We start from the raw sequence: 23,928 nt of genomic DNA, 5'->3' as shown, positions 1-23,928 counted from the left end.
TCCAAAATCATGCCAAGGGTAACTTGACTACCCTAGACTGCAGATGTTAAGGTTCTTCTGGCCTTTCACAAGCGGTTGACAGCATCTTGGTACCATGGAGGCCTGCAGGTGGCCCCTCCCTGACCACTGTTTTTACAATAAAATGTTAAAGTCATGGTGCCTCAGCTGCCAGGGAGTTGATGCTGTATCTCTCACGGGTCCTCCAGCTCACAGACTGTATGCCAAGGTCATGTCTCCTAGGGGGTTTGCTAGAACGTGGGTCTGGCTTTAGCTAAATGTCATGCAGTGCTGACACACATGCTGCTGAACACCCTGGCCCTTGGGTTTCATATCAGGCTTCACCTTGCATCTCAGTGAGAGGCGGTGTTCTGCCCTTCCTGGGCAGTGGCCCAGTGAGGACAGAGGGCAGTGTTGGACGAGTGAGTGATCCTGACCTCTGCACTTGGGTGTCTGTCCAAAAGCAGGGTGTTTGAAATAAAAGAGACTCCAGCATTCGTCCAGGCTCTGCTTCCTACTCGTTTTTGACCTTGGACGTCCACGAACTTTCCGGGGCTTCACTTCCCTCATCTGTAAACAGAGACAGTAATCATCCTGTTGTGGGGATTGACGGAGGCACGCCAGCCTCTTGGCTCCGCCTGAGGGCCCAAGTGATGCTGGTTTTTGTGGTCTCATGTCTAAATGACCTGGAGAGCTTTTCAAATGCCTGAGATGCCCAGACCCAGGGAATCAGAATCTCCGGAGATAGGGGCCCAGGAGTTCATGTGTTTAAAATCCTCAGCGATGATTTGCATGCCCAGCCAGGGTGGAAACGAAGTCTAAAGGACCTGGATTCATGGAGTCTTCTCTTTGGGAGGCAGTGTAGCCAACATAACCAACTCATACGAGCTGGAGTCAGAATAGAGTGGGTTCCAGACCCAGCACTCCCCACCCCCACAGCCATTTCCCATGGACCTCTAGCCAATGACTAGACTTCTCTGGAAGTCAGTTTACTCAACAAGAAAATCAGGACAGTATTGGCAGCTCTCATTGAGTCATACAGGGATTAAGTGACATAATGCATGTCAAGCCTTATACGTGCCTAGCACAGGGTAAGCCCCCAATAAGTGATAAGCATTTGATACATATGAACTCATGCCGTCTTCATACACAGCCTGAGGTTATAGGTGCTCTCCTTATCTACATTTTAACTATGAGCGACAAAGACACGGGCATTTATGTCACTTCTCTGAGGTCACAGGTGTTTGAACCCGCCCCCTGAGAGACAGTGTGACTGAGCACAGAACACAGCACACTGAGCCGAGCGTCAAGTCAGGGGACCTGCTCAGTGAACCACCTATGACTGCCTGGTCCGTGGGCTGCCGCTGACCACGCAAGTGTGCACGCAGTGCATTCTCTGTAAATGATGTTTCTTTATCTGGGGCTGGAGATCAGCTGTGTGGCCCAGAAGGCAAGAGGCATTCCAGGTCCTTACTACCTGTGTTGTCTGTGACCCTTGATTGCTCCTCTGGGATGCATGGCCGGTCTTGACAACAGCAGCCCCCAGAGATGGAGGAGTCATGGAGGAGGAGGGAGAAGCTCACCCCAAACCTGTGCTGTTCGGATGGGAGTGGGTTCTGGGGACTTACAGCCCTCAGAGAACTTTCTCTCTTTTCAAGGCAGGACAGTAGTTTTCCTGTAAGACCGCAGAGAAGCCCTGGGCACTGCGGGTTCCAGAAATGAAGGCGTCCTCAGGCAGCCGTCGTGGCCCCGACATGTGTCTCTCCCCATTGCTACGGGCAAGGAAAACGGCCCCCGGGAACTAAGGAAGTCCCCAGCTCCAGCGTGCCTCAGACGCATGCTCTCCTCGGCAGGCGAGCCCAAGCCTGCACAATTGCCCGCTGTGTCTCCCGCCAGCCAGCTGGGCTGAATGTTCCTGGGCACCGGAGCTTTTTCCTTGCCCCACCGCCCCTCCTGCCCTGCTGGCTCCACACCCTCCTGAATGTTCCATTCTGAACAGCCACAATCAGGAGCCTGTTTCTTTGCTGGGAAAAGGAGCAGCATGAAGGCTTTTAAACTTGCTGGGTAATTTAAGGTATTTATCGCTATTTGGAGAGCTTTGCTTGCTTTGAATCCATTCCCCCTGCAGCTTTCAGAAATGGTGCACAGGAGTATTTTTTTTTTTTTTTCTCTGAAAGGGATGCTTCTGGGTCCTTCCGCTGCCCCCTGAGTCTGGATTCTGAATGCAGCCTCCAGACCTGGGTGCATTAGCTGAGGTTTTGTTCATTCTTCATTCAGGTCATCCCTAAACATTCAGTAGGCACCTCCCAGTTCCAGGCCAGACTCCTGTTTATGGGCAGCTCCCCTTCCTCTACGAGACCGTGAGTGTTTGCAACAGTGGGAGCAGCAGACTTGGAGGTCAGACAGCCTGGCTTTGGATCCAGGCCCACCCTGAGGTCAAGCCACCTCTGCCAGTGTGCTGGGTGGGCAACAGTTCTCAGCTTTTCCGGAACTTCAGTCATCTGTAAGATGGGTGTCATCACAGCCGTTGTTGTTCTGGAGGTCAGACTACCTGGGTTCAAATCTAAGCTCTGCCATTTCCTCATTCTGTGATCTTAGCTTCTTTCTTTTCCGAGTTAACCTATTTTTATATTGAGAATGACAGCGAGTTCTTAAAAGGAAGGGAGAGGACTAGCTGAGTTAATGCATTTAAAGTGCTAGTGCCCTGCACATTGAAGGTGCTCAGTGGAACCAGTGGTAGTTGAGAGAGAGAGAGAACGAGAGAGGGAACACACACACACCCTCTTCCTTCCCTGGCAAGAGGCACTTGATAAATCTAAATTACTCTCCCCCTGCCTCCTTTGCCAAAGGCTGAATAAGCCCATAGCTGCACAGCGGTAGAGGTTTGCCAGGAGGTTGGAAGAATCTGCACTCTCCGCTCAGCTTGCTGAAGGTCTTACTGCCCTAATAGGGAGAGCACAGAGAAGGGTCCCCTGGTGTCCTCTGGCAGGAACACCCTCTAGAAGGCCCTACAGCCTGCCGACTTCCCTCTATCCTTGCTGGACTAAGGGAGACCCTCCCTAGGAGACCTGCAAGCAGAGACAGTCCTCAAAACCAAGGGGCTTCCCCACCCTCAGAATCTTACAAGCAGTGACTGTCCCTGGGGCAGAGTGGTCCCTCCTCCCTTTTTCATTCAAGTCCTTCCATGACTGCTTTACTCTCCCCGCATGTCCCCCACGCAGCCTCCTTCATGTATACTTCTCTCCCTCTCTCTCCCTCTCTCTCTCTCTCCTTCTCCCTCTCTCTCCTTCTCTCTCTCTCTCCTTCTCTCTCTCTCCTTCTCTCTCTCTCTCTCCTTCTCCCTCTCTCTCCTTCTCTCTCTCTCTCTCCTTCTCTCTCTCTCTCTCCTTCTCTCTCTCTCTCTCTCCTTCTCCCTCTCTCTTTCTCTCTCTCTCTCTCTCTCTCTCTCTCTCTCTCTCTCTCTCTCGGTGATGGGCAAACCAGAAAGCACTAAAACCATGTGGGAGATGAAAAATATCACCCGATTGGAAAGCTTCAGTGAAAACATGGCCAGTTTTATCTTTTCTCCTGAATGTGGGATTGGGGCAGGTGCTCTTTCTGATTAACTTACATCTAGTCTGGTGACCTGCACCCCCTCCTCCAGGAAGCCTCCCATGATCTCCACTCTGATTGAACACTGTGGTTTTGTACTCCCAAGGAACTCAGGGGAGCAGGTCAGAGTCAGGCTGCTCGATTGACATCCTGTCTGCAAGTGAACTGGTGCTCCTGTGCCTTAATTTCCTCTTCTGCGGAAGGGGGTCAGTACTGGCCCCTATTTCCTGGGGTGGTTATGACTGTTCAGTGAGATAATCGATATAAAGTGCTCATACTGTCTGGCCATGTATCATTACTATTACTAGTATTATTATTATTATTATTGTCATCAAAGCACTTGCTAGACTGGACTACAATCCGGAATTTACCTGTCTACTTCCTCCAAGGGTCTAGCAGCAAATTATGAGCCAGAACAGTATTTTTAGTCAACACCAGAGAATAATTGTAATGATGAAAAAGCCACTGTTATAAGCAATGTGAAACTTCATTTACAAAAGATTCCTTTACTAACATAAAGAATCCCTGTAAGTTATATTTTTAGACATTTCACCCTTAGTTTTTGTCTCGCTCTCCCTCTCTCTTTTCCCATATTGCATTAAGTGAGGAGAGTCTGTCCACAGCCCCGGGGAAGCCCCCTTGCAGATGTGCGGCGGTGGCAAGAGTGAGGTGAGCCCCCGGGCAGGGACAGTGATGTCCTCTCTGCAGCTAACATCACCTCCAATGTTTCTTCTGACGGCTCATGACCATGTCCTACCAGTTAGAAAGCCTTTTAATCGTCAGCCCTGAAGGAAAGAATGCTGAGACTCCTGCTCTGACTTTATGTTTAGATACGACGTAGGTAGCCCCGGTGTTTGATCCTTGACTGTGTAATGCCAGAGAATGCCAGAGCAGCACCAGGGTGGAAGTTTCTAGAAGCGTAGTAAGCGGGGGCCATGCACCGTGCCTACAGGCCTGCACAGCGGGGTGGAAACTGCAGGAGGAAGGGGCCCATGGAAGCCGCTCCGGCACATGAAATAATAGGTCCTATGAGTGACATGGATGACTCCATTTAGGGTCCCAGCTGTCCATCATGGTGTCTGTGCAGAGAGGGGCGGAAGGAGCAGAGGATGTCTCTTTCTGCTTTCTGGCAGATTCCTCCAAAATACTCCAGTTGCATGAAAAACTTTAAAGGAAAGGCACTTGATAAGCTATCCTGTGACTTGTGTCCATTGATTCGGTGAGCAAGTGTTTGTGAGAGCTGGCCAGCCCAGCTGTGGCCTCCTTCGATACTAGAACATGTGCATGCAGTTAGCCTCACGTGCCAGTCCCACCTCCAGAGAGACCTCGGGAAGAATGACCTCCCAGCTGGGTGAGATTACTCCCTGTGACGGGCAGCTCAGTACATGACAGGGAGTGTGCACACTGCTTGGCAGCTCTCCTGGCCGGAAAACTGGCTTCATTATATTGACTGCAAGTCTTTCTCCTACAGCTTCCAGACAGTGAACCTCCCCCACGATTCCCATGACACTCACATGGCACCCTGGCCCACCCACTGCCTCCCCAGGCATTCAGGCTTGAAGAGTAGCCTTAACAGCTGATACCAGACCATACCTTTCCCATGACTTTCCTGAGACTGCCATAACAGATTACCACCAACCAGGTGGCTTAAAACAACAGAAATTGCTCTCTTGCGGTTCTAGGAGCCAGAGTCTGACATCAGGGTGCCACTGGGCTCACGCTCCCTCTGGAGGCTCTAGGGGAGAACGCCTTCTTTCCTCTTCCAGCTCCTGGCGGTGGCTGGCGCGTTCGACGGGGGGGGGGGGGGGGGGGGGGGTCCCGGTTGTCCGCTCCATCTTCTGTGTCTTCTCTTCTGTCTCTTGTAGAGACACTTGTCATTAGATTGAGACCCACCTGGTAATCCGGGATGATCTGTTCATCTCAAGATCCTTAATCACATCTGCAAAGACCCTTTTCCAAATATCATTCACAGATTCTAGGAATTTGGATGTGGGTATATCTTCAGGGGGCCACATTCACGCTACTGCACCTTGTATTGACCAGGCTGGTTATATGCATGAACAGTGACTGGAGGGAGATGTACTCTGGTGAGTCTAAGGCATTTTCTCAAGAATGAACATGGGATCCTATGTTTTCAGCTGTGTGACTTAAGAAAGTTGCTTAACCTCTTTGAGCCTCGGTTTTTTTCACCTGTAAAATGGGAATAATAACAGTACCTATACATAGACTTGGTGTAAAGATTAAATTAATTCGCATAAGTATTATGTAATGCTTTGAGTACTGTGTGGCGCATAGCAAGCATTCTTCAAATATTAAGCCATTCTGATGCTGCTTATCATGGCATCATAATCACCACTGGAATCTACCCCAGGACGAGATTTTCCTAGACCCCGCATTTATTTATTTGTTTGTTTGTTTATTTCTTTTTATGATTTTAAACTCTGTTTTTCAATTACAGTTTACATTCAATGTTAAGTTGTATTTGCTTCAGGTGTACAGCGTAGCGGTTAGACAATCATATACCTGACGAACTGTTCCCCCGATATTTCTGGTACCTGGCACCATACACAGTTATTACAGTATTATTGACTCTGTTCCCTGCACTGTGCTTTATGTCCCGTGACTGTTTGGTAACCACCCATTTGTTGTTCTTAGTTCCTTCACCCTTTTCACCCAGACCCTCAACCCCCCCTCCCCTCTGACAGCCATCAGTCTGCTCTCTGTATCTGCGATCCAGGACCACTCATTTAAGATTCAGTGTGTTCTTCTAGTGTGCTGGCCTTTTATGTCTCAATTTGTTCATTTAGTCAAAACTGCTTGGAATTTGTTGCTGTGTGATCTTGGGCAAGTTCCTTTACCTCTCTGAATCTGGAAGGGCTGTTAAATGATTTAAAGGGGCTACTGATGTGACACATGGTTGATAGCTTGTGTACAGTCTGCTGCTACTCCATACACCCTGGTGGCATCTTTCATCCTCTCCTGTGTCTTTACAGCTGCCCAGTCTTCCCCAGCCTGTAGTGAATGGCTTGCTGTTAGTTTTAGTCAGTTTCCTCTTCTGAGCCCAATTTTACTTTTCCAGAGCTGATAAAGCTTTGCATTCCAGATTGTAGTCCCAGAGCGGGGGTGAGGGTGGGTTTGTGTGTGTGTGTGTGTGTGTGTGTGTGTGTGTGTGTGTGTGTGTGTTGCCATATCTGGGGAGGAAGTTTGTTAGCTATCTAATTAGACCATAGCTGCTCAGCTAGTTAAAGGGTTTCCAGGTACATTCCAACTTGATGTGCTTAAGACACCTGCTCTTTCCATAAAATGCTGCATCATTTCCCTCAGGGGTCTGTCATGATGGGTAGTAACTGGATCCTAAATCCTGCAGTAGCTAATATTTTTGTAACAATAGCCACCCTTACATAACGCTTACTCAGTGCCAGCGCTGGTCTCAGCACTTTGCAGTTCATCCTCCAATGAAGGAGGGCCTATTACACTCTCCGTTTTACAAACAAGGGAAGAAATGAGGCCCAGAGAGCTCCGGGAACTTTTTGCCCCTTATGACCCAGTTGACGGTTGGTGGAGCTGGGATTCGAACCCATGCTCTGAACCACCGCATGGCACGGCCCCTCAGTAAATGTCTGCAACAATTTCTAGGAAGCACTGAGTTCCATCAGTGTTTTATGGAATTAATTGAATATGAAATGGCTTTTCCTGTTAACTGAGGAACCTCAGTCCATCTTTACAAGCAGATGAGGAAGTTTTCTTTGCCCCCTGACTTGAGACTAGGACAAATTTTTCTCTTACTGGTTTTTCCATCTGGGATGTAATATCATACTATCATCTTCTTAACCTGTGCATGGTGTCAAAATATGATCTTTCAAACCTAGATGCTGTGAGATTTGGGCAAGCCACATAACGACTCTGAACCTCACTTTTCTGGGGTTAGTAATACTTAACACATTAAGTGTGCTAATGTATATAAAGTGCCAGGCACAATAGCATATCGCCATATATGGTAACTTGAAAAGTAAAATGTAAGATACTGAAGAACTGTGCTGTATAACTCTCAAGATACATTTTTTACTACATTTTGTTTGCTCATATAAATCTAGGTTAGCTATCTTTAGTATAACACATGTATTTAGTGGAGAATATTGAACTATTCTGGCAAATGAAAACTTTACAAAGAAATACTTTTAAAGTTGAGCCAGACATGGATGAGGCTGAGCATCATTATTTATGAAACAGAATAATTTACCATTGAAATGGACCTAATTAAGAAACTATAATAGACATCAATGACTTCAGCTTCCCTTGTGGTCCGTTCTCGGTGGGAGCCATGAACACTCACGAGCCCCCTCTGCAACAATGAAGAATGTTCTAGAATTGCCTCATGCGGAGCGTCACCCTCTTCCACCTGAATGATAAGGAGTCCTAGCCTTCTGATCTTTGTTTTTCTTCTCTATTTTTCTTTTAGCTATGTAATGTCAATAAGATGCATTACTATCTTCAAGATCGATCCAAGATGTTGACTGGAACCAAGAATAATAGTAGTAGGAATAATAACGAGTAATAATACCAACGCTAACAATAACCACCACTGTCACGAGCTGAGTGCTTCCTCAGTGGCAGGTGCCATTCTAGCACTTGACTCCCTGGAGCGGTGGAAGAACCACCAACTCTGAAGTTAAACTCTGGGTCCGGCACCTGCACTGGAGCAAGTTATTTCTCCGTGCCTTGGTTTCCTCTCCTGTAGAATGGGTTTAATAACATTCCCTTTATCATAGGGTTGTTTCAAGGTTTAAATGATACGATATGTGTTAAGAACACAGAAGCCATCTGGCAAGCAATAAGCACTCGGTCATGTTAATTATTGTTGGTTCCTTTAAGAACTTTCTGGTGGAGGTCCACCCTGTTTTGTGGATGAGGAACTCGGGCTCACAGAGGCTTGGGGGCTTGCCCAGGGTCATGTATGTGTTGGTTGGGAGGAGTGGGCTCTAGCCCAGCTTTGACTCCAGAGGTGTTGCCTCCACCTACACCCTCGACCAGTCTTCCTAGGTAATAGTGTCTACACAGCAGGGAACCTCCTGAATGATTACCTTCTTATATCAGTTTGACTTTTGAGCTATTATCTCATTTGGGCAAGATACCAGCCTTCAGTGTATGAATGGTGTAATAGTTTCCTCTTGCTGCTGTAACAAATTACCACAAATTAGGGGATTAAGACTACATGAATGTATTTATTTTACACTCTGAAGGTCAGAAGTGTGAAATGGGTCTTATGGGGCTAAAATCCAGGTGCAGAGCTCCTTTTGGAAGCTTTAGGGGAGAATCCACTTGTTTACTTTTCCAGCTTCCAAAAGTCACTGGCGTGCCATGGTTTATGGCTGCACCACTTCAGCCTCTGCCTCCGTGGTCACTTCTCTGACTCAGACCCTCCTGCCTCTCTCTTATAAAGACCCTTGTGGTTATCACCTGAATAACCCAGGATAATCTACCCACATCTCAAGCTCCTTCACTTAATGCCATCTGCAAAGTCCCCCTTTGCGATGTAGGTTCCCACGTTCCGGGGATGAGGACTGGCCTCTGGGGGCCATCGTTCTGCCCAGCACAAGTAGACATTCTCATTTTGAACCTGACCATGACGTGCTCATTTCTTGAGGTGCCATGTGGTGTTGGCTTTGGGGCCAGGCGGGTCTAGTCTAGTCCCCGTCTCAGCCCCTCCCCACCAGGCATTTCACTTCTTCGCGCCACGTTCTTCTTCCCTCATCCGAAAAGCAGAGGCTTCGGCGCCAGTTTCGCAGGGCTGTCGAGAACACAAAATGAAGCAATGTGTGCCGAACGCCTGGTCCTAATTGGCTCTCAAAAATGGGAACCATTATTTTCAACGATGATTACTTTTAAATTATTTTTAATGCTCCTGTAACAACAAACAGAGCCCAGTGCCTTGGTGAAAATGAACAAGGGTCTTAGCATGCAGGTCGCGGGGTTTCTGATAATGGCCTGCAAAAAGGGAAAAAAACCAAACCTGGTTCCAGCTCACCAGAACTGGACTTGGCTGGAAACAAAAGCTCTATTCAGCTGACCAGATGATAGGTGTGGACCAGGAGGGAAGGGGAGCGCAGATTAGCTTGTCAAACAGTATTTTATTGTGAAAGCTGCAGATCCAGGCTGCCTTTTGTAACAGCGTTTATATTAAAAGAGGCACAAGATATTTTATGGACCCTGTTGAGGCCCAGAGCCTAAATAGCAACCCTGTTTGATCAGCCTTTCACAGGTTATATGATGTTTCCAGGAGGAATTGGGTATAAATCTTTTCAAGCTGCCCATTTGGAAGTGGGAGAAACCCGTGGAGATGGGAGGGAAATGGAGCAGAGAAAGAGAGAGAGGAAGGGAAGTCCAGTCCCTGGGAGCGGTCACAGCATTTCAGATACGGGGCCCGGCCCCCTGAGGCACCACGCTGCCGAGATGGGCCGTTGGAGATGGGGTGGCAAAGGGAAGGTGACTTGTTGATTCCAGAGGGGGCCCTGCTTTCCCTTCCAACCTCGGGCCGTATCACCCTGGCTACCGGCCTGTGTTCATCAAACCTGCCAAACCAGTGCCCCCATAGGACCCGGGCCTTTGCTCTTCCCCGTAGACCTTTCTGCAGTGGGCTCCTTCTCGTCAGCTCTCAGATGAAGCCTCCTACCCCAGGACGCCTTCCCCCCACCCTCCCAGTCACTGCTTTGTTTTTATTGTCTTCACGGCAGTTTCCACCGTCAGAAGTTATCTTGCTCGTTTGTTTGTTTGTTTGTCTGGTGTCTCTCTCACTGGTCCTGGAATGTGACCTCCAAGGGCACAGGGGCCTTGACTCTTACTTACTGCCATTAGGACTTGGCCGCCTAGCATATAATAATCACTGACACTTATTTTGTGCCCCTTCCCATTCTGAGTGCCTTCCGTATATCCCTTCATTCAATACCTCTCCACGGATCCCTTTTCCAGATGAGGAAACTGAGACATAGTTAGATAAATGAAAAAAAATCAAATTAATTGACATGGGAGGTATTAGTGAATTAATTTAGCTACTGTACCAGCGATCTATTGCTCTCTCTCACTCCAGTAACAAAACATCCCATTTCTTCATGCAAGTTATCAAGGGTGCCAAGAAACAGAAAGATCAAGGATTTTTGTTTGTTTGTTTGTTTTTTTATCTTCTGGGTGGGAGACAGACTACATTTTATATAGAGAGAGAGATTCACAACAAAGATTCATTGAGCACCTACCTTGTGCCAGGCTTTCTGCCACATTTTTATTTTTATTTTTTATTGATTATTTTCTTTTTTGCTGGGATTCAGTCTCCAGAGTTGGGTCCATTTTATTTTTAAATACTCAAAGCAGTCCTGAGAAGTATAACGTTGGCCCCATTTCATTCAGTGTGAGGAGAAGAGATGGAGGGAAGGGAAGGTACTTACTCCAGCTCACACAGTCTCAGTTCTGTTTTTACTTCTTCGGCCATTCTCCTGAGAAGAGGCTCTACCCCACAGCAGAGTGCCTGGGACACAGGAGGTTCTCCCCGGACGTTGGCTGAAGGGATGGAGGAGGAAGACCACGCACTGAGCTGTGAGGGTGGACGTTGCTCTCTTCAGCTTACAGATGAGGAAATTGGAATTTAGAGAGACTAAGTTCAAGGTCACCTGGCTGGTAAATGAGTCAAGATTCCAACCCAGACAGTTCCAGTGCCTCAAGCCCGTCCTTTCTGCCCGAGCTGGAATTAAGGGCCCAAATGTCTTCTCCACAGTTTAGACCTGCACCAGGAGAGAGGCAAGGGGAGAACAAGGCATAAATGTTTGTAAACCCCTCAAGGACGAGAATCCCTGCCCACTCAAGACCAGAACTGGCACAGGCCCGGATGTCCCTCACCAGCCACAGTCTCCTTTGAGTCAGGCTCTGGAGTCCATGCTCTGCTCTGGCCTCTGCCCTGGGCGTGGCTTGGGGAAGAGGTGGGGTCAAGAATGGAGAGAGCCCTCCAAAACGAAGCCATGTGCCAGCGTGCCCTCCTTGGACTGCGAGGCCAGGCCTGCGTGACACTCGGGGCTTGACCCGAGTGTGGCAGCGAAGCCCAAGCCCCAGGGACACCTGCCCTCAGAGACAGTGGCACCTTTCTTTCTCATTTGGAAACTATGTCTGTGTCGTTCACAACCGAGCATGGAAAAAGGTGAAACAGGGCCTCACCCTGCGGAAAATCTTAGAAAATCTTCATGGGCTTCCAGACGTGCTGCCAGAATCATTGTTGGCTCATCACACCGATGACCAGCTCATTCCACAAGGTAGCTCTGTCTGCAGGACTCGAGGCTCAGCCACAGCCCCCCTGCTGTGACGTTGTTTTGTGTGTGTGTGTGTGTGTGTGTGTGTGTGTGTGTATACACCCCTCCCCCGGTCAGCTAGTGGCAGGCCCTCGCTTCATTGGTAAAGCCCCACCGACCCGCCTGCTTTGGTTTGAAAGACTCGAGTCTCAGTCAACATTCATTCACTCACCAACCACGTTGGGCTCCTCCTATGACCCCGGTTCGTGCCAGGTCCCCAGGTACAGCAGTACCCAGTGCCCTTGTGGTCCTGGTTCTCCAATAGAACACACTCCAGTTGGGAGAGACAGGCAATACCGAACCGATCAACAGGAAAATACCTGGTAGTGATGGAATGCAACAAAGGAAGCAAAGGAAGGTGCTGGGACGGGGAAGGCTTCACTAAGACAGGGACAGTTAAGGGGTGAGATGTGAAGGAAAGGAAGGAACCAGCTATGGGGACATTTGGGGAAAACGTTCAGGCAGACGTAAGGACAAATACAAAGGCCCCACAGTGGAAGCAAGGTTGGCGGTTTGAAGAGCCCAAAACAGAGTGAGGCTCAACCTTCGTGAGTGTTGGGAAAGGCTGGGAAATGGGGTCAGGCAGGCAGGCAGGGGCCAAGCCGTGGAACCTGGTCAGGCCACGGGAATAAGGATCTTTTTTTTTTTTTTAAGATTTTATTTATTTATTTTTAGAGAGCAGGGACAGGAGGGAGAGAAACAGCGATTGTATGAGAGGTACATCAGTCAGTTGCCTCTTGCACGCCTGGCTGCAACCCACGCATGTTCGTTCCCTGACTGGGAATCGAACCGGTGACCTTTTAGTTCATATGTAGGCTGGCACTCAATCCACAGAGCCACACCAGCCAGAGCGGAATAAGGATCTTTTACTAGGAAACACCATGGCTGTTGATCGCTGGGCAGAGGTGGGGAACCTCCCACTGGAGTCCTCTCCGTGGAGGGTTTATTTCTGCTCCCGGGGGCAGTGATTCAGCTCTTGGACCTGGTAGGATGGAAATGGAGATCCTCCCTGGATTTCCGTGGGTGTAGTTAAGTTCCTCACACACCCCCTCCTCCTCTGGTCCGAGCTCATCCAAACTAATCTTTAAATCTTTAAGGCCCCGAGACCTTTAGTGTATACTTCATTCTCTTATGTTCTCCGAGTGGAGGAAGGCTGGCCTTGGGCTCGCGGTTCTGAGAGCTACAGCCCTGCTTCCCTGTTGAAGGCGAGAATTGGGGCGGAACATGCGTAGGTGTTAGTTAGGGTCAGACAAGTCCAGGTTCAAATCTCCATCCTGCTACTTAATGACTGTGTGATCTTGGACAAGACCCTTAAAGTTTCTGAATGTCCAGAACAGTGGGGATAGATAACAATATCTCCCTTGAAAGGTTGCTATGAGGATTAGTTGAGATAATAAATGAAAACATCTAGCAGGAAATGAAGGGCTTAATCACTCTCAAGGTTTCCTTATTTCCCAGGCATTTACCGGTCTGTGTGTGTAGTCCTCTGAAGCAAAGGGACAGGACTCTGCTGACACATCCCTGAACCCGAGTGAGCAGGCCTGGGCCATATGCCTGTGCTCATTGCCATGTAAATAAATGATAGTACACATAAAAGGAAATTGTCAATAAAAAGGACTGAGGTACCGATTCATGTTACAATATATAGATGATCCTCAAAAACATTGGGCTCAGTGTTGTCCCATACACCAAAAGACTAGGGGTTCAATTCCCCGTCAGGGCGCACATGCCTGGATTGCAGGTTCGGTTCTGGGTAAGGGGTATGTATGGGAAGTAACTGATCGATGTTTCTCTCTCACATTGATGTTTCTCTCCCTCTCTTGCTCCCTCTCTTCCCCTCTCTCTAAAATCAATAAATACATATTAAAAAAACAAAACAGAACACATTGTGCTCAGTGAAAGAAGCCAGTCACAAAAGACCACATGTTGTATGATTTCATTTCATGTATGAAATCTGCAAAATAGATAAATTCATAGAGATAACAAGTAAATTAGTGGTTATAAGGGGCTTGGGGGTAACTGCTAATGGGTACAGGTCTTTTTGTTTTTGTTTTGTTTTTCGAGCGACAAATATACTCTAGAATTAGATTATGGTGATGGTTGCAAAACTCTAAACAGACTAAAATCCATTGAATTATTTGCTTTAAATGGATGAATTTTATGGTACAAAACTTATGTCTTTATAAATTACTAAAAACGATGTAGTTTTTATTACTTTCAGGAATAATGCGCAGTTTAAAAATAAGACATATCTGGGAAGATTGCTGTTTACTGTTTGCCTCTATTCTTTCCTCCTAGGGCATTAAAATAAAAGATCAAAAAAGGAAGTCAAGCTTTGCGCAGTAGCAGTATCGTAGCCAATGAGGTTTATCCGAGGCATGATGATTGCTAAAAAAAATTTTTTTTAATTAACAAACTGGAAGTCAGTGAAGGAATCCTTGATTTTGTGAGGGCTGGATTTGTGTTTTGTTTTGTTTTTCAGAATGAGCTCCTAAACAGTCACAGAAATAGAAATGATTCCTAATTCTACACTGAGTGTCATTAGCATTAGTTGGGACATATATGTGGAGACACCAGTGTGTGTCTGCCAGTGTCCTAAACACTGAAGCAGAACTAGGCACGGTGGCTGTCTCCCACAACTTCTAGTGCAGCCCTATAAATGCAGGTGCACTGCCCAAAGGGGGCCCGCTCAGGTTACCAGCGGTAATGGTCAGCACTCTCCAGAGACAGAACCACTGGGAGGTGTGTGTATATAGAAAGTCTCTTCCACGGAACTGGCTACGTGATTACGGGGGCTGACAAGTCCCAAGCTGTACAGTTAAGAGACGCAGGAGAGCCAATGTTTCCATTAGAGCCCAAAGGCAGGAAAACACTGATGTTCCCGCTCCAAGGCAGTCAGGCAGGAGTTAGTTTTCTCTCACTCATGGGAAAGCTCAGCCTTTTTGTTCTTTTAGGGGCCTTCAACTGATTGGATGAGGCCCACCCACACTGGGGAGGGTAATATGCTTTACACTGTCGATTTCATCCAGAAACCCCTCAGAGACACACCCAGAATAATATTTGACTAAATATCTGGACACCCCATGGCCCAGTCAAGTTGGCACATAAAATTGTCCCCCCAGCCCAACAAGGTGTTCCACCACCCTCCAGAGTTCTAGACAAGTTGGAAAGCACTGCCTCCTATATCCTTGGGAATTCACAGAGCATACTTGCACAAAAAGGCCCTGATAAGCCCTGCAGTGAAAGGAAACTGGTTTATCCAACTGTTTCTCAATCTGAGCATTCTAGACACACCCCTTTTTCTTTTTTAAACATTTTTTTAAAAGAAACTGGTGAATCACAGATGACTTTAATATATGCTGAAATAATTCAGGGTAAACGCATGCCTTCACCTCCGTGGGGAAAATTTGCTACCATTGGATATTTGTCCCTGGATTCAGTTCCATCACGCTGGTGTCTGTTCCCATGGGACCCAAGCTGAAGAGGCAGCCTGGACTCCTACCAGTCTGGTGGATTAGCAGAAGGGCAGAGAAGGGAATGATGTTCCCATAACAGTTAGCACTAAAATCTGTAAAAAGAGAGTGATAAATCCTGCCCCTCCCGAGCTCCACGGGCCATCGGGAAGCTCAGAATGAAAGCCAGGCGCCTTGGTTCAGTCAAGGTGCTCCCCAGCTGTAAGGAATTATTATCTGTGCAACCTCTTCCCTCCAGAGACGGCCTGTAGTCCCCCCGCCACACTGCAAATACGTTATGATTAAAGTGCAAGGGTACGTCAAAATCTTAGTAAACTCTGCGATCACTTTGGAATTCCTCCAACAAAATGCACGGGTTTTTTCTTCCCTCCCTCTCAGCTCCCAAGCAATTTTTCTTACATAGGAGGTTGCCAAAATTTTACGGGTATTTGGTTATCTTATCCGTCCAGATGGTTAGCATTATTTTATGCTAAAATGAATCTGCAAAACCTCATCTGTCTTGTTGCTCTAGAAGTATTAGGTGTAAGACTCTTAAAAAATCTTAATATATCACCTCTTGAAAGGGCCAGGGTGGGGTGTGACTGTGTGCTTTTTATTCAATTTGGCTGGAAAATCTGCTTTTCTGTCCCTTGATGTTTATTTATGTGTAAGCAAACTAGTTTGTTTGGTATTAACAACCTAAACTTAGCTTTATGACTCTTAATATATATGTCTGTCTCAGGTTTCTTAGACTTGCTTTGTACTGAGAAAAATTAAGCTGTGATTTATCATCCAGTGATAAATTGTGAACACCGCTTTTCCATTTTTAAACATTGACCATTGCAGCATAATGTATGAATCAGTGACCGGGGACTCGCATACTCAGCGGCGTGACCTCAGGCAAGTCTCTGGGCTGTCCTGAGCTCCATTTTCCTCACCTCCGAGAACCCTGCTTGCAGGACTGCTGTGATGCTAAAATGTGATCAGGGATGTGCAGTGCCTGGCATATGAGAGGACTTAATACAGGCTGTGAGGGAGCACTGTCGTTGTGGTTGAGCTGGAGAAGAGTTTCATGTGAGCAATTGGGCCTGGACGTCTATGAGGAGCAAGTTAGAGGCAAATAACAGCTCCTGGTACTGCGGGTGCTAAGCGCCTGCTCACTGCCCGCCTGTGCTCTGCCGCAGACAGGAATCACCTCACACCATTACTCTTGTGCTATTCGTGGGATTCTTGGGCAGACGGTCTGGTGTTTTCTGAGGATGGTTCCAGAAATTTCTTCAAAACATTTCTACATAGTGATTCATATTACCCAACTTTTCCTAAAAGTCAAATGGCCAAGCAGCTCACCACCTCTTTCCATGGCACAGGGTTTGGCTGGCTGTCCCCAGGTGCCACACTAGGGGGACAGACGTACTCTAAGAAATAAGCGTCTGCATGTCCCTGCTCACCCAGACGCAGAAGACCAGGCAGTTGCTTGATGACTGCTGTCATTAAGTGCAGGAAACTTGATTCTGGTACTGGGCCTACACAAACAGTTCCTGGGTGTCACTTTTGGGGGGCTCTTTCTCTAGAAATTTGGGTCTTCTGGACAAGGCTTGCAACTGTGGATACTCCTCTATCAAACAAAAGGAGCCTTCAGTTGTTTTTGTTATTGTGGATCTTGGTTTGTTTTTAAGGTTTTATATCGTGAATCAGTTTTCCTGTCTCTCTGTAGGAGTGGGTTTGAGATTTGTGTTGGTCCCAACTTGCAAGGCATGTGGTCCTTCTCCTGTGTGGATGCCACAAACCTACAGATAACGATGCAACCTCTCTGGATGTTGCCAGGCACTAAGAGGGGTTGTGATAGGGCCCCGTGTTCAGGAGACGCGTTGGGAAGTCCGCAGGGCCTGTGCTGGTCGCCAGCATTTCTGGGGCCATCATTTTAGCATCCGACTGCTTTAGGCATCATTATCTTCTTCTCATTTGGGTTTTCCAGCCAATGGTCATTGACTGAATTCTCAAAAGCACCCTGCACATTAGAGGTACTCAATAAATGTATATGAATCCTCCCTAGCACAGCAGTAATAATGATTAATAATAATGACTCATATTTATTGAGGACTAACTATGTATCTTTATACCGTACTGAGTTCTTAACTCACATGATCTCCTTTCACCCTCCAATTGCCCCATTAGGTAGATGCCACAACAATACCCATTTTGCAGATGAAGAAACTGAAGCCCAAGAGCTCAAGACCTTGCCCACAGTCACAGCTAGAGAGCAAAGGCAAGGATTTGACCCCAGGGTAGTCTTTAAAGAACTTTTGGGAAGTGAGATGGAAAGAAAGGTGCCAAGGTCAATTTAGATCAAGTTTCCTATTAAAGAAATGGCCTTTTCTGCCCAGAATTATCACATTTCTGCTAGCTTCACAGAAAAAATTTTTTTTTGCAACTTTAGATTTAGTTAGCTATTTTTATTGAGAAATAGTCCAGATGCTGTCTCGGGTTGCATGAGCTCTTGTCACGCCACACCCACATTTGGTTCTGTCTGGGATGTAGGCTTGGTAACCTCTGTTTCCTGCTATTAACCAATGTGTGGAGGAGTCAGTGTTCACACTTGAATTTGACAACCGTGTGGTTGTGTTTTCTGTGCGTCACTTCTCAGCGTCACATGGGCCTTATAATTCTCAGAAAACACAAAAGTGTCAAGGTATGAGGTTTTATTTTTTTTTTGAAGTCCCAACATATGTGTTTGTTAGACAGATGCCTTTTATTTATGAGTCAAACGGGAATCATCAGCCAGCATGCATTTAAAAAGAAATAGATGGTATTAACAGTCATTTTATTAAAGGAGATGTTCAGGTGACAAATAAACATGGGAAAATGGTCATTATCAAGAAACACCCGAGAATTGTCATGAAAGCCGCCATGAGAGGTCATTGCCCCTATCCAAGCAGCTAAAATTAGGAAGACTGACAACACCAAGTGTCGGCAGGACGCAGAGGAAAAGGAGCGCTCACGTGCTGCTGGGGGATCACGGGTGCATAAAGCCAGCTTAGACCACAGTTTGGCAGTTTCTTAAATAACAGGAATTGGGGACCCTTGCATGCTTTAAGGCTGTTCAGAGAACCTTAAGAGACCTACTGGCCCCATCTTAACATTTTGCAAATGAGACGTAAGCGTTCAGGTGACTGTAAATCTGCTAGGTTTTAACTCTGGATGAAAAGTTTGCTGTTAGAAAAGATGGGTTTAGAAAAATTCCTGGAGCTGTCATCCTGGTCCTTGATTTGGCCCCAGCCCGAATCCCTGCTGCCTCCTAAGGAGCTTGCTTCCCTCTGCCAGAACTACGCTGGAGGCCTTTGCCATTGCCAAGGGTGGGGTTCGAAGCCTGTCCTGTCCCATGTCAAGCTGACACATCAGACCCCACTCTGTGTGATGTGTCCGGTTAAGACTGGGGCAAGACTCACCCCCAGCAGCTTTGACGCTGAGCAAAGGTGAACATAGTCCATTCAGGGTTCTCTTCCACGCGTTCATGCCACAACCTTTCACTGAGCACCCGCTGTACTTACTTCCAGGGGGAGTCATCGTAACTAACTATTGGACGCTTCCCTGCGCCAGGCACTGTGTTAGGCGCTGTCATACAGTAGTGCCCAAGACGTCCTGGGTACCTACCTGCCTGAGGCTGGAGACTAGGTAGAGGAAAGGTTAGTGCTGCCCTGGGAGAGGCAAAGGCCTTGCTCCCTCACCCCCACGCACGTGCGCCGTCTGCTGCACTGGGGAGAGAAATCCAGCCCCCACTCTGCCCTGCATGCCCTTCCCCAGCCCTCTGCCATGGTCGCTGTCCCCTTCTCTTTCCTACTCCCCTCCTACACACACATGGTCTCTCTGTCCCCTTCTCTTCCCTAATCCCCTCCTACACACACACACACACACACACACACACACACACACACACACGGTCTCTCTGTCCCCTTCTCTTTCCTACTCCCCTCCTACACACACACACACACACACACACACACACACACTTTGTCTCAAAATGCCAGTGTGTATTTTTTTATCTAAAACCACTGCAAAAATCATAATTTAGATCAAAACTGGGTAGACTCAATTTGAAGACTATTTTTAATTTGTCTAATAGCAGTTGTCACCTGACTCCTGTGACTGAGGTGAAGATTTAAATATGAATTATTCCCATGTAGCCACAGGGAATCAATTGGGCAGAGAAAGGATTGAAAAGAAAGCGCAAGCAGGATTTAGTTCTCATTCCAATAACGTGGTACCTATAAATAAGGTGAGAATCTGGTTAATAGCTTTCTATTCAAGGGGAATTGATGGGAAGACTTGCATTCAAGAGACGGCATGGGGAGCCCTGGAGGATTTAGACATTCCTGTCCCAGCGTCTGTGTGTTCTGAGGGTTGGATCACTTCATTTGTATTTCTCTTTTTAATTAGCTGAAGCTGTTGTTACTTTATTGTTTAAGTTGCCTTTGCTCCTTTGCTGGCTGGGTAGGAGTAAAAGTTGATTTCTGACTCCAGTTCCCATGAAACGTGGAAGCATTGAAAACCAACATCTGAAGCCTTCCTCTGGCCAGAGAAGAAACAGTGAGAAACAGCCCGCTTTAACAGAGATATGAACATTTTGCAGAATTCCTCTAGAGCATAAAGAGGCCCCCACAGAGTCCAGAGCATAAAGAGGCTCCACAGAGAGACTCCTTATGGCGCTGTTTATAATAGGAAGTTGTTTGGAGAGCCGAACAAATGGTCTCATTCCAGACTGTGAAATACTACGCAACAATTAGGAAGAACAGGTAGACCTAAGTCTAATAAAATAAATGTGTCTCCTACTGTGGAGGGAAAATGGCAAGTAGCTAAAAGATACTTTTCACATACAATCCTATATCTTAAAACTTGGAGTGTTATTTTCTGTGGGTACACTTAACGAGAGAGGCATACGAACACGCAGAAAATAGTCTGGGAGAACTCGTATCAGACTGAGATCGGTGGCTGCGTGTAGGAAGGTAGAGAGGGGACCAGGCGTGGAGCTGTGAGCAGTTACACCCTTGGAGTGAGCCTCGGGCCTCAAAGCAGGCAGCCTGCTCACAAAGGTGCTCAGAGACTGCTGCCCACCAGCTCCAGCAGGCCAGGCCGTGGGGCCATGCTGTTCCCCTTCCGAAGTCAGACAATGTGTGTGCCCGCCTACCACATACAGGACATTGCATCAGGAACCAGGGGTTTAGTGTGACCAACAATAACAGCTCACCCTTACGAGGCATTGCAGTTGCCTAGGTAGTGATTTAAGTGTTTTCTGTCTATTAATGCATTGAATCCTTGCAACAAACCTATGATGCAAACAGATTATCACCCCATTTGACAGAGGAGGAAACTGAGGCACAAAGAGGTTGAGTGACTTACCCACTGTTACACCACTAGGAAACAGAGGAATGAGATTTGAACCCAGAGCGCATGCTGTCAAGCCGCAGTTCAGTGTGTGGGTGGCTATATGCTTTATCCACCAAACTGAGACATTTTTGAAAGTGAAGGGGGACATTTTTAACATTTATTGCAGGTCAACAGGCATAAGCTGGTGCTATCTTGGTGCTATCTTGGGCAAACTGGGATGTTTGGTCCCCTAAATTATACTGCTTCCTGCCTCAGCCTAATGATGCCTCCTTGCCTGCCCTTGTAGTGTCTTCAGTCCATTGGGTGCGAGACAAAGTTCTAGGTGCCAGGAAAGGGGGCAGGGGTGGGGTTCGGGTGACTATGAGAAAATGGGAGCACAGAGAGGGCTCCTGATTTGGTCTCCAGAGATCAGAGAGGGCTTCCTGGAAGAAGGGACAACTAAGCTGAGACTGATGGATCAGTAGGAGTTATCCAAGCAAAACAGAGTGTGTAGTGGTAAGAGCTGAGGCTGGAGAGATGCGAAGGCCTGAGCCTAAAGAGGAGGTCTGTGGCCCTGACTAGCATGGCTCCGTTGGTTGGTCGTTGTCCTGCAAAGCGAAGGGTCACTGGTTCAATTCCTGGTCAGGGCACATGCCAGAGTTGCAGGTTCAGTCCCCAGTCAGGGTGTGTAGGAGAGGCAACCAATCAGTGTTCCTCTCTCACACCAATGTTTCTCTCCCTCTCTTTCTTCCTCCCTTCCCCTCTCTCTAAAAATAAATAAATAAAATCTTTAAAAATAAATAAACAGGAGGTCTCTGGCTCTGGCCTTAGGCACACCCCTACTCTCTGGGAGCTCAAATAAAATGAGATGTAGCTTCTATCAGGGGTCTACAAACATTTTCTCGAAGGGCCAGATAGTCAATGTTTTAGGCTTGTTGGGCCAAGAGGCAAAATCAAGGACATCACATAGGAACATATATAACCGTTTAAAATGTAGCTATATAAAAATATGGAAATCATTCCTAGCTCTGGGACCATGGAAAAACAGGCAGCTGATTGGATCTGGCCCTCAAGTTTATACCAGAGGTTTCTTTCTTGCTCAGCTTTAAGCGGCATATCTATTCATCAGGAAGCTTTGCTGGCTATCAACAGACACCAGGGAGGCAGCTGAGTACCAGGGACATGCACAGCTCAGAAGTCCGAAAGCCAGGGAGACCTGTGTTCAAACCCACCTCCGCCACGCAGCAGCAGTGAGGCGCCCTACAGGCCGCTGACCCTCTGAATCTCTGCTTCCTCAGCCTGTAGCATGTGGATGGGACTGCGTCCCCCTCAGGACCGCTGTGCAGACCTAGTGAAAACCCATTTATCAGTGTGCTCGTCTCACTGTGCTTACTCAGCACTCACAAGCGTTCTGTGCCAGGCACAGCCCCAGCCCCTAGGGGTTCACAGGTACACCCGGTCGCCAGGACACCATTCGCAGATACTGTTTCAATATGTTGGTAGTGGTCATTTCCACAAAAAGTCTGGGCCTGTGGTCAGGAGCACAAGCCCCTGTTCCAACACTGCTCTTGTGGAAGGAATGAGCTTGGTGTAGAGGGTGCTTTCACCGGGTTGCCCGCCAGGCGTTCCACCTGGGCTCCAGCGTACTCCAATAGAATGAAGCATGAACGTGGCAGAAGGGGTACAAGATTTTACGAGAATGTATGACTGACGTTCTTGGAACTCTTGGGATAAAAAGGCCAAGCTGTTGGCGGAGCCGTTCTTACCTGGGTGTCAGTGCTGGGGTGCGCGGGGAGTGATTAAGCCCATTGGGGTCCACACCATCTTCTTTGCGCATCGGAACTCTCCGCCTTCCCTGTGTACTGAGCCAGAGCGGCTCTGAGTTCCCAGCTTTGTTATGGGATTCGAGTTCCCTGGGCCTGAGTCAGGTTCCAGGCCAGGCACGGCAGAAGTCAGGAGCTTCCAGTTGGCTGAGGGAGCTCCCACCAGACCCTTTGCTGGATGGAAAACAAAGCAGCAAGAGAAGGCTCTGGAAGGGGGCCCTTGAGTCAGCTATTGGCAGATTACAACAGCAAGGGGCATTGGGGGTGGTTGGGGGGAGGAGTTTGGAGTTGGATGCGCTGCCTTCAAAGTCTGGCATCACTACTTAAGGAACATGAATAACCCTGAACAGGTAACAGGGATTGTTTGAACCTCAGCTTACCTATCTGTAAAATGGTCATGGTACTGTCCAGCCACCTGGCTTGCCATGAGGAGTAGCTAGCGAAAATATTAACATTTAGTGAGTGCCTGTTGTGTGCGAAGGGCCTCATCTTACCTCTTCAAGGTGCTGTGGGATGAAGGTACGGAGCAAGGAGAGGTCCCATGTTCATTCCAAGAACTTAGGCAGATTAGTTCTAGAATCATCAACATCCTTAGCCATTAGATGATACTGTCCCATCAAGAGAGATAAAACTCATAAAAAACATAAACACAGTTCTCAAAAGCCTGTGTGTGGTGCGAATGTGTGGCCTTGCGGTTCTGCTTATTGAACAAACATTTCCTGAACACCTACTCTGTGCAAAGCTCTAGAAACATGAAGATGACTCAGGCACAGGTCCTGGCTGCAACGAGGCAGCTTCCAGGCAGATATCTTTCTCTTGTTTCGGAACTAGTGATGAGAACACTTCCTTGTTCTTCAGTCTACCCATCCTGTGCTTTGACTTACTATTGAATAGCTTCTGAAAAATTCTGTGACCACAGAGCTCTTGCCTGTGATCAGAAAGAGCTGGGGGTAGAAACCCATTGTGCAGAAGCAGCCCTAGCTTCCCTCATCCCACCTCTCTTCTCGTGGGTATCTGGGGCTGCCACATACAGAGATAATGTGGTCATGACACTCGGCAGTGAATGCACGTTCCGGGTCTGTGGGGACAGGGGGACAGCCCTGGGGGAGCCAACTAGATGAATACGTATTAGAGGTGGACATATAAAGAGGACTTTGTGTAAATAGGGATGTGGGCCTCCCTGCCTCCCCCGCTCCACCCATGTTGGCAGGGTGCAGGGCCGAGAGAGGGAAGCGCGGGAAATGTGTTTGTCTTGCCTTTGCCGGAGCGCTCGTTCTAAGTGTGCACAATGCAACGTCAGATCCCAGGGGAGACCCGCATGTCCGTTAAATAACCATCTGCATGCTGCTTTGCTGTGTGAAGAGGCTTGGGGAACAG

General features: G+C 47.7%; 1 protein-coding gene and 1 pseudogene across 2 annotated transcripts in view; both read left to right on the top strand.

Annotated features, from left to right (window-relative positions):
• The window catches only part of CHST11 (carbohydrate sulfotransferase 11), a 247,030-nt gene that overhangs the window by 174,221 nt on the left and 48,881 nt on the right, over positions 1–23,928 (top strand). The window lies entirely within an intron of this gene.
• LOC150011146 (U4 spliceosomal RNA) lies at positions 14,247–14,400 on the top strand (annotated as a pseudogene).

The sequence above is a fragment of the Furipterus horrens genome, unplaced genomic scaffold (assembly GCF_987537825.1).
Source record: "Furipterus horrens unplaced genomic scaffold, mFurHor1.1.pri manual_scaffold_4, whole genome shotgun sequence".
NCBI classification, from domain to species: Eukaryota; Metazoa; Chordata; class Mammalia; order Chiroptera; family Furipteridae; genus Furipterus; species Furipterus horrens.
This window is presented reverse-complemented; position numbering and strand designations above follow the sequence as displayed.